We start from the raw sequence: 7,002 nt of genomic DNA, 5'->3' as shown, positions 1-7,002 counted from the left end.
TTTTACGACGGAATTTCAGCTCTTGTTGCCTAGGCCAGAGTGCAGTAGCACAATCTTGGCTCACTGCCACCTCCCGGGTTCAAGCAATTCTTCTGCCTCAACCTTCCCAGTAGCTGGGTTTACAGGCAACATGCCACCAAGCCCAGCTAATTTCTGTATTTTTTTTTTTAGTAGAGACGGGGTTTCACCATGTTGGCCAGGCTGGTCTCTATCTCTTTACTTTGTGATCTGCCTGCCTAAGCCTCCCATAGTGTTGGGGTTACAGGCGTGAGCCACTGCACCCAGCCTTCTTTTTTTTTCTTCTTCAAATAGATAACAGGGTTTCACCATGTTTGGCCAGGCTGGTCTCAAATTCCTGATTTCAAGTGATCTGCCTACCTCAGCCTCTCAGAGTGCTGAGATTACAGGCGGGAGCCACCTCACCCAATTGATTGTTACTTAAATACTTTTTAAATTACTCTTCACTTCACCCTGTTTTCCCTAAGCTAAACATCAGACACTTAAGACTTTAACAGTTACCAATGTTTGCTAGTACTTAGGCAGAGTATTCAGTTTGTGTAAGGTGAAATTCCCCCCCCCTCCCCGATTTAATCGTTATGAGTGAGGACTGCCTGCTATCAGAACATTGATTGGGGCCCCCAATTTATCTCAGGGATGCCTACCAGAAATTCTTTTTTGTAGAGACTGGGTTTCACCACGTTGGTCAGGCTGATCTTATACTCCTGACCTCGTGATCCACCAGCCTCAGTCTCGCAAACTGCTGAGATTACAGGTGTGCACCACTGTACCCAACCCAGAAATTCTTCAATCCTATAACCAGTAGATTCTGTAATAGGCATTGGGTCAGCAGAAACCACTAGAAAAGAGCATTTGGGATGAGGATTGTGAAAACCTGTGTATCCTAGTTGTATTGCTTTCAAAATGTTAATTTTTATTCCCTTTTTCTATAGGCTTTGACAAACTTACAGAAGGCTCGTTTGGATCTGTGACACATCGTTTTGGGGGGAACGCTCTTCTCTTTGTGGGTTTTTCATCTTTTATTTTGGAACTATGAAGACTTAAAGGAGCTCAGACATTTTTTCTTTTTTTTAACTGGTGAAGAGAAAAAGGCTGAAAAGAAGGAATATACCTTTTTGTTCCACTTGTTTGCACTGTGTGCTGACTGAACATTAGTTGCACTAACTGCTGGTTTTTAAAAATGTTTTCTGGGGAAAGGGGACAAGGAAGGAAAAGAAAGAAGAGAAGGGGAGAAACCCTAAAAAGAGAAGAATCTTAATGAACACACAAGCTTGTCTATGATTTCAAAGTTCTCCAACAGCTGACTCTTGAGTGCATTTCAACTTCTCCCTGATTACTCATCCGTTTTTTAAGCCTGAAGAGCTTATTACTTATTTGTGCGAAGTGCCTTATGCTATGAGACCATTCAGAATATCATCTTTTAGACAGCCCAAGGAATCAACAATAACTCTTTCTTTCCTTTTTCTTTTTCTTTCAGAAAATTTTGTCTTTTCATTTGGTTTCAAGTTGAAGTCTCTTCCCTTTCTACCCAATACTCAAGCCCAGGGCTAGAAGATGAAACTTCCTAGTAATGTTAAACACCATTTTCTTTTTCTTTATGTGGAGGAGTTGATAATGCAACTGCAGTTCATCCGCACTGTAAATACATGTATTTAAAAAACAATCCCAAGTAAAAATTTCTTCTGGGCTGAGTAGATAAAATATCATCGCTCCCAAAGGAAAGAGCAGTCTATCATTGCAGGAGCCATATGACAAGCCTTTGTGCTCTATAGCAGACACTAAAGACTGGTTTACACGCGCCTCCAGTAGCAGTATGGCACTTGATGTGTAGACATGTCAGAGCCTTGAGCCTCTTTCCTCTGTGGCAAAGCGTGTCCCATAGAAAATTGGGTGTGTATACTTGTATAAACTTTGTAAATAAGTTTTTTTCTGGGTTCATATATATATATATACATATATATATTTTTTTTTGGATGAAGGTTGCTGGGATTAAGGGGATTAGAGTGATTATGGGAGCAGCTAAAGATGAGAGGGGCTCAGTTTTACGCAACACTAAATTCTAGAAAGTACTTCTTGTTGTAGAGAGCAGATTTCTATGGTACCCTGTGTTAGTAAAGGGACGCAGGAATCTGGGGTGTACTGTCTGCTGCCACGCTGTCTCATCTAGTACCTTTGGAGTAGGTTGACCAGAGAGAGCAAGGAAGCTTCAAAACATTGATAATTGAAGATTTTTTTTAGAAGCTCTGATTTTGCTTCTTCCCCCTTTGTAAAAGTTTGCGGAATATTTCAAGCTCTGCAAAAGGGGGCAAAGATTAGTCTACCTTGCAGTGTGGGAATTCTGTTGAGTGGCAGTGTCGTTGAGTAGTATATATATAAAGCACAGATTTGCATTTCAGAATATTAGCCAGTACTGGCTTTGGTAACGTTAGCAGTTCTGGAGCTTAATTTTCTGTGGATCATTTCCTGTAGTGTGTATATGTGTTGCCCTCTGCCCACCTTGATACATAAACTTGCAGGAATGGGCAACCTAAGAGCTGTTAACTTTCATGCTACAGAAAGCTGCTTGCCATTCTCTTGCGTTGTGACAAGAGTTGTTTTCTGTCATTTTGCACTGTAAATTGCTGGCAAATGCTTTACAGTCAATAGTGTTGCTTTAAATTGTGCCCCTCCCAACATGCTTGATGTTTGGCCTGATCTCCAGGCAAAAGGAGTGAGATAAATCAAAACCAGTGAACTTTTTTTTTTTTAAATGTTTTTAATTCCCTTTTAACCCAGTGTACTAAGTCAATCAGGAGGCATCGGGAAAGGGGGAAAACAAAAAACAAAAAAAAATTGATTTCTATATTTCATTGTTTTTCAAAACCCTAAAATATTACAAAATAAGTCCAGCATATACATTAACGTTTGAACTCTTCTGGACAAAGAAATCAGTTACTTGAAGTTGCTTTTTTGACTCTGCCTACTGCTGAGCAAACTTATTTGTGACACCCACAATTACTTGGAGATCAAAATCCTACAGATGCCTCCTGATTGGACAGAGCCCTAATTCCTTAACAACTGTAGCAAGAGCTGCGCGGTACAAACCCAAAAAGAGCAAGCTCATCTATTTGGAATCCAAGTCTCATACATTCTGTCCGGTCAATTTTGGTTACTAAATAGAAACCCTAATTAAGGAAGTAACATTTTTCCAGGGAGGGGTGGGAGAGGGAATTTAAAAGGTGTCAACTTTTGACCAAAAAAATCTTGCCCTTGTACTGATGCAGCTCTCTTTCTCCCCCACCTCTTGCGAGATAAGAGGGATCATTCATATAGAAAAAAAGAGTGTAAATGCAATTCTGTATCTCGCTAGAGACCATGTGGGTGACTAAACAAAAAGTGCAGTCTCCTTTGCCAACTTTAGACTGCTCTACCTGGTGCCACATGCCTGTGGGTCCCTCTTAAAGCACAGACTTAAAATTGCAAGTATTACTGAAGTATAGCCTCTAATGAGGAGTGGCACTTAAACTATCTGGGACACCACTACTGGACACAGTCTTGTAGAGCCAGCTGTCCAGTTTTGGTGTTGACTCTTGAATAGGAATTGTGAAATGGAAAGATGCTCTAAGGACTAGGTCAAAGCCTGGTCTTTTCTTTTTTTTCTTTTTTGGTCCCTCATAATAAGCATTGTTACTGTTGGAAGTTGTTTTTGCTTCTTTCCAATATTGGGTATGTATTTTTTTAAGGTAATGGTAATATTTTCCAGTGGCTCATTTGGATGAGAACTACCCCCTATTTTTAATACTAAAACTACAACTCATGGTTTAGCCTTTGGTTGTATAGTTGTGTAATGGGCCATGGACTGTTACACACCTTGCCAACTTGAGGCCTATGTTTTTCCTTTCCCCATATATTCTAATGGGGATAGAAACTTTTGCCTTTCCCTTAGGAGTGGAATAAGTTTATTCTAAAATGATCTTTCATGGAAGTAAGGGAGAGGGAAACCTAAATATACCTCTTAAATTATTTCAAGTTGGTCCCAGCAGTATAAAATGGGTTGGCCCCAAAGGGTTGGGGGGTGGGCTTGGTTATCAGTATTTGTTTTCAGAATGAGATGGGAGCATCTTTCCTTTGTCACATGCTTTGTGCTTGATAACATCATGCTTGGTTCAAACAAGACAACACAGCCAAAGCCTTGAGTGTAAGTTTTTGGAATCAAAACATCTCATTCTGATGACTTTTTTTTGTTGTTGTTTTTTTGTTTTTGTTTTTTGGGGTTTTTTGTTTTGTTTTGTTTTGTTTTTAATTAGGGCGGGAGGGAGGGTACTTTGCCCCCAAAAGGGAGGGTGTCTGCACTAAGGATTTAGAAACACTTTGGAAGCTCATAACCTCATCAGAAACTGCCTTTAGCCACACTCCTGACCTTCTAGATGAGTAACAAAAAGTGAAATAAGTTCTTGGGAATTAAGCCATGTTATTTTAAGTTGCTATTTTTTCAGTGTTCTAGGGGGTCTTTAAATTTGTTACTGTGGAATCATTTTCTTGCCAAATACCTTTATCAAAATTATTGGCCTTGTGAGAGCTGAAGTAAGTCAGCTTTTTGGTGAACTTCAGTGGACTTCTGTGAGGTTGTAGGTGTACTTTGTATCTCTAAAAATAGTTTTTTAAAACTCCCAAAGAAAATCTACTCTCCTTTGTGATCTAAAAACTCATCTTTGGGGTAAAGAGTTAAGTGTCCAAAGGTTGTCACAGTTCATGAGGTCAGAGGGAGCTAGCCTGGCACCTGGACTCTGCCCCTCCACAGCTGACAGGTTCCAACAGAAGTGTATTTAAATTCTCCAGTAGACAGTGCTGGGCAAGGGAGGGGGTAGGGCTGGGTTATTAAGATACAGACAGGCTGCTGTATTTTAACCATTGGTTATGGGGGATGGGGCGCCTGGAGAAAACAAAGTCACTGTTCCCTTTTTTGAAACAAAGGAAAAGAAATTTGTTTTTTTCTTAAGTAAAAATGATAGAGAATTCGAGTGTCCCTAGCCACAAGGGACCAGTTCCACTGAGAAGTGAACAGTGGGAACTCAAAATTTCTGAAACATTGGGGAAAGGGAAAATTGGCTTTCTGTTAATTGGCAGATGTTCCAGTGGGGCTGTGTTTTTGTTGGGATGTGTTATGTTGTATGTACTCATGGATCACAGTCTGCTGAGTTTATAAGGTTCAAAAAACATGGTAAAATCTTGATTTTTGTTAATTTATCTCAATAAAAGCCCGCTGGAACTCCAGATGTGTGTGGTATATCCTTAGCAGCAGCTATGTCTGTAGGAATCTGAGCATTTTCCTCAGGTCATTCATAGTGTGAAGCAGTCAGACGTTCTCAACACATTCCTGTGAAGCTCAGTTGAATTCAGAGCCCCTTCACCTGTTCTAGATATTGTCCCACCATGCTGTCAGATTTCACAGCCTAAGTAGAGAACCAAGATCATCAGTTGGGAAGAGGAGAGATGTGGTCTGTAATATGTCCAAAGTTCTCAGTAATATCCTCCTACAATTGTTCTCAGATATAAAGCTGAACAGACCCCTAAAACTAAGGTATACTACATCTAACAGTATGAATGGAATTCCTATGCTGAGAACTACAAATCACTGATGAAATAAAAGATCTAAGCGGGGGGAAAGCAGACACTTAAAGCTGAGCACACTAACCTCACTACTTTTCTACCCAAAGAAATACTGGGGCATAGCTAAGAAAATCCAGTCAGTCCTCTGTATCTGGCTTTTCACATCTACACATTTAAACAGCTGCAGTTCAAAAATGTTAGGCCTACAGTGATTGGGTCTGTACTGAGTATGTACAGGTTTTTCATTCCCTAAACTACAGTACGACAACTATCCACATAGCACTGTACTAGATGTGAGTAATCTGGAGATGACAAAGTATACAAGATGATGTCCATAGGTTATATGCAAACACTACATCACTTTAAAGGGACTTGAGCGTCTGAGGGCTTGGGTATTTGCAAGGGAGGGTGGAGTCCTGGAACCAACCCCCATGGATACCAAGGGACTAATAACTATGTGCAATACCTAAGTGCTGAAGCTACAAAACAAACTGATAGAAAAAAATCAGACCTAGATAAATAGAGTTGCTATGGTTTGTGGACTGGAAGTTTCACCAATTTGGTCTAGAGGGTCAATCCATTTCCAGTCAATCCAATAGGCTTTTTTGTAGATATCCACAAGATCTATACTATAAAATATAGAATATTATAAAATGCGGGAAGGCAAATTATAGAATATCCACAATATTCTATGAAATATATGTGGAGTGCTGGGGTAGCAGTCACCTATAGTCCCAGCTACTGAGGAGGCTAAGATGGGAGGATCACTGGAGCCCAGGGGGTCCAGGCCAGTCTGGGCAACATAGTAAGACCTTGTCTCTAAAAAAGTAAAATTGGGGTGCCATGGTGGCTCAGGCCAGTTGCCCTGGTGCTTGAGGAGGTGAGGCTATGTGTTCAAGGCCAACCTGGGCAACATAACCAATCATTCATTAAAAAAAAAAAAAAGTAATAAAATTTATATGGGAAGGCAAATTATGCCGTAACAATTTTGTAATAGAACAAAATTGGAAGAGTCACTACCTGATTTAGACTCACTATAAAGACGCAATAACGAATGTTGTATTGTTGCAAACAGGATAGACGTGTATGTTGATGGAACAATAGAGCCCAAAAGTAGACCTACACAAGTACAGTTGATTTTTGACAGTGCAAAGGCAATTCAGTGGAGAAAAGATAGTCTTCAATAAGTGATATTGAATATATTGCAGAAACAATCTTTCATCCATTCCCTGTGTATTCTATAAAAATTAGTTCAAAATGGATCATACAACCGGGCATGGTGGCTCATGCCTGTAATCTCAGCAATTTGGGAGGCTGAGGCGGGCATATCACTTGAGACCAGGAGTTCGAGACTAACCTGGCCAACATTGCAAAACCCTGTGCCTACTAAAAATA

General features: G+C 40.2%; 1 protein-coding gene across 1 annotated transcript in view; it reads left to right on the top strand.

Annotated features, from left to right (window-relative positions):
• The window catches only part of DDX6 (DEAD-box helicase 6), a 51,743-nt gene extending 46,472 nt beyond the window's left edge, over positions 1–5,271 (top strand). The window contains exon 14 of the mRNA XM_037736780.1: positions 951–5,271. The gene's annotated coding sequence lies outside the window, so the exon portion shown is untranslated. The remainder of the gene's footprint in view (positions 1–950) is intronic.
• The last annotated feature ends 1,731 nt before the right edge of the window (positions 5,272–7,002 follow it).

The sequence above is a fragment of the Cebus imitator genome, unplaced genomic scaffold (genome assembly GCF_001604975.1).
Source record: "Cebus imitator isolate Cc_AM_T3 unplaced genomic scaffold, Cebus_imitator-1.0 Scaffold28, whole genome shotgun sequence".
Classification (NCBI taxonomy): Eukaryota; Metazoa; Chordata; class Mammalia; order Primates; family Cebidae; genus Cebus; species Cebus imitator.
This window is presented reverse-complemented; position numbering and strand designations above follow the sequence as displayed.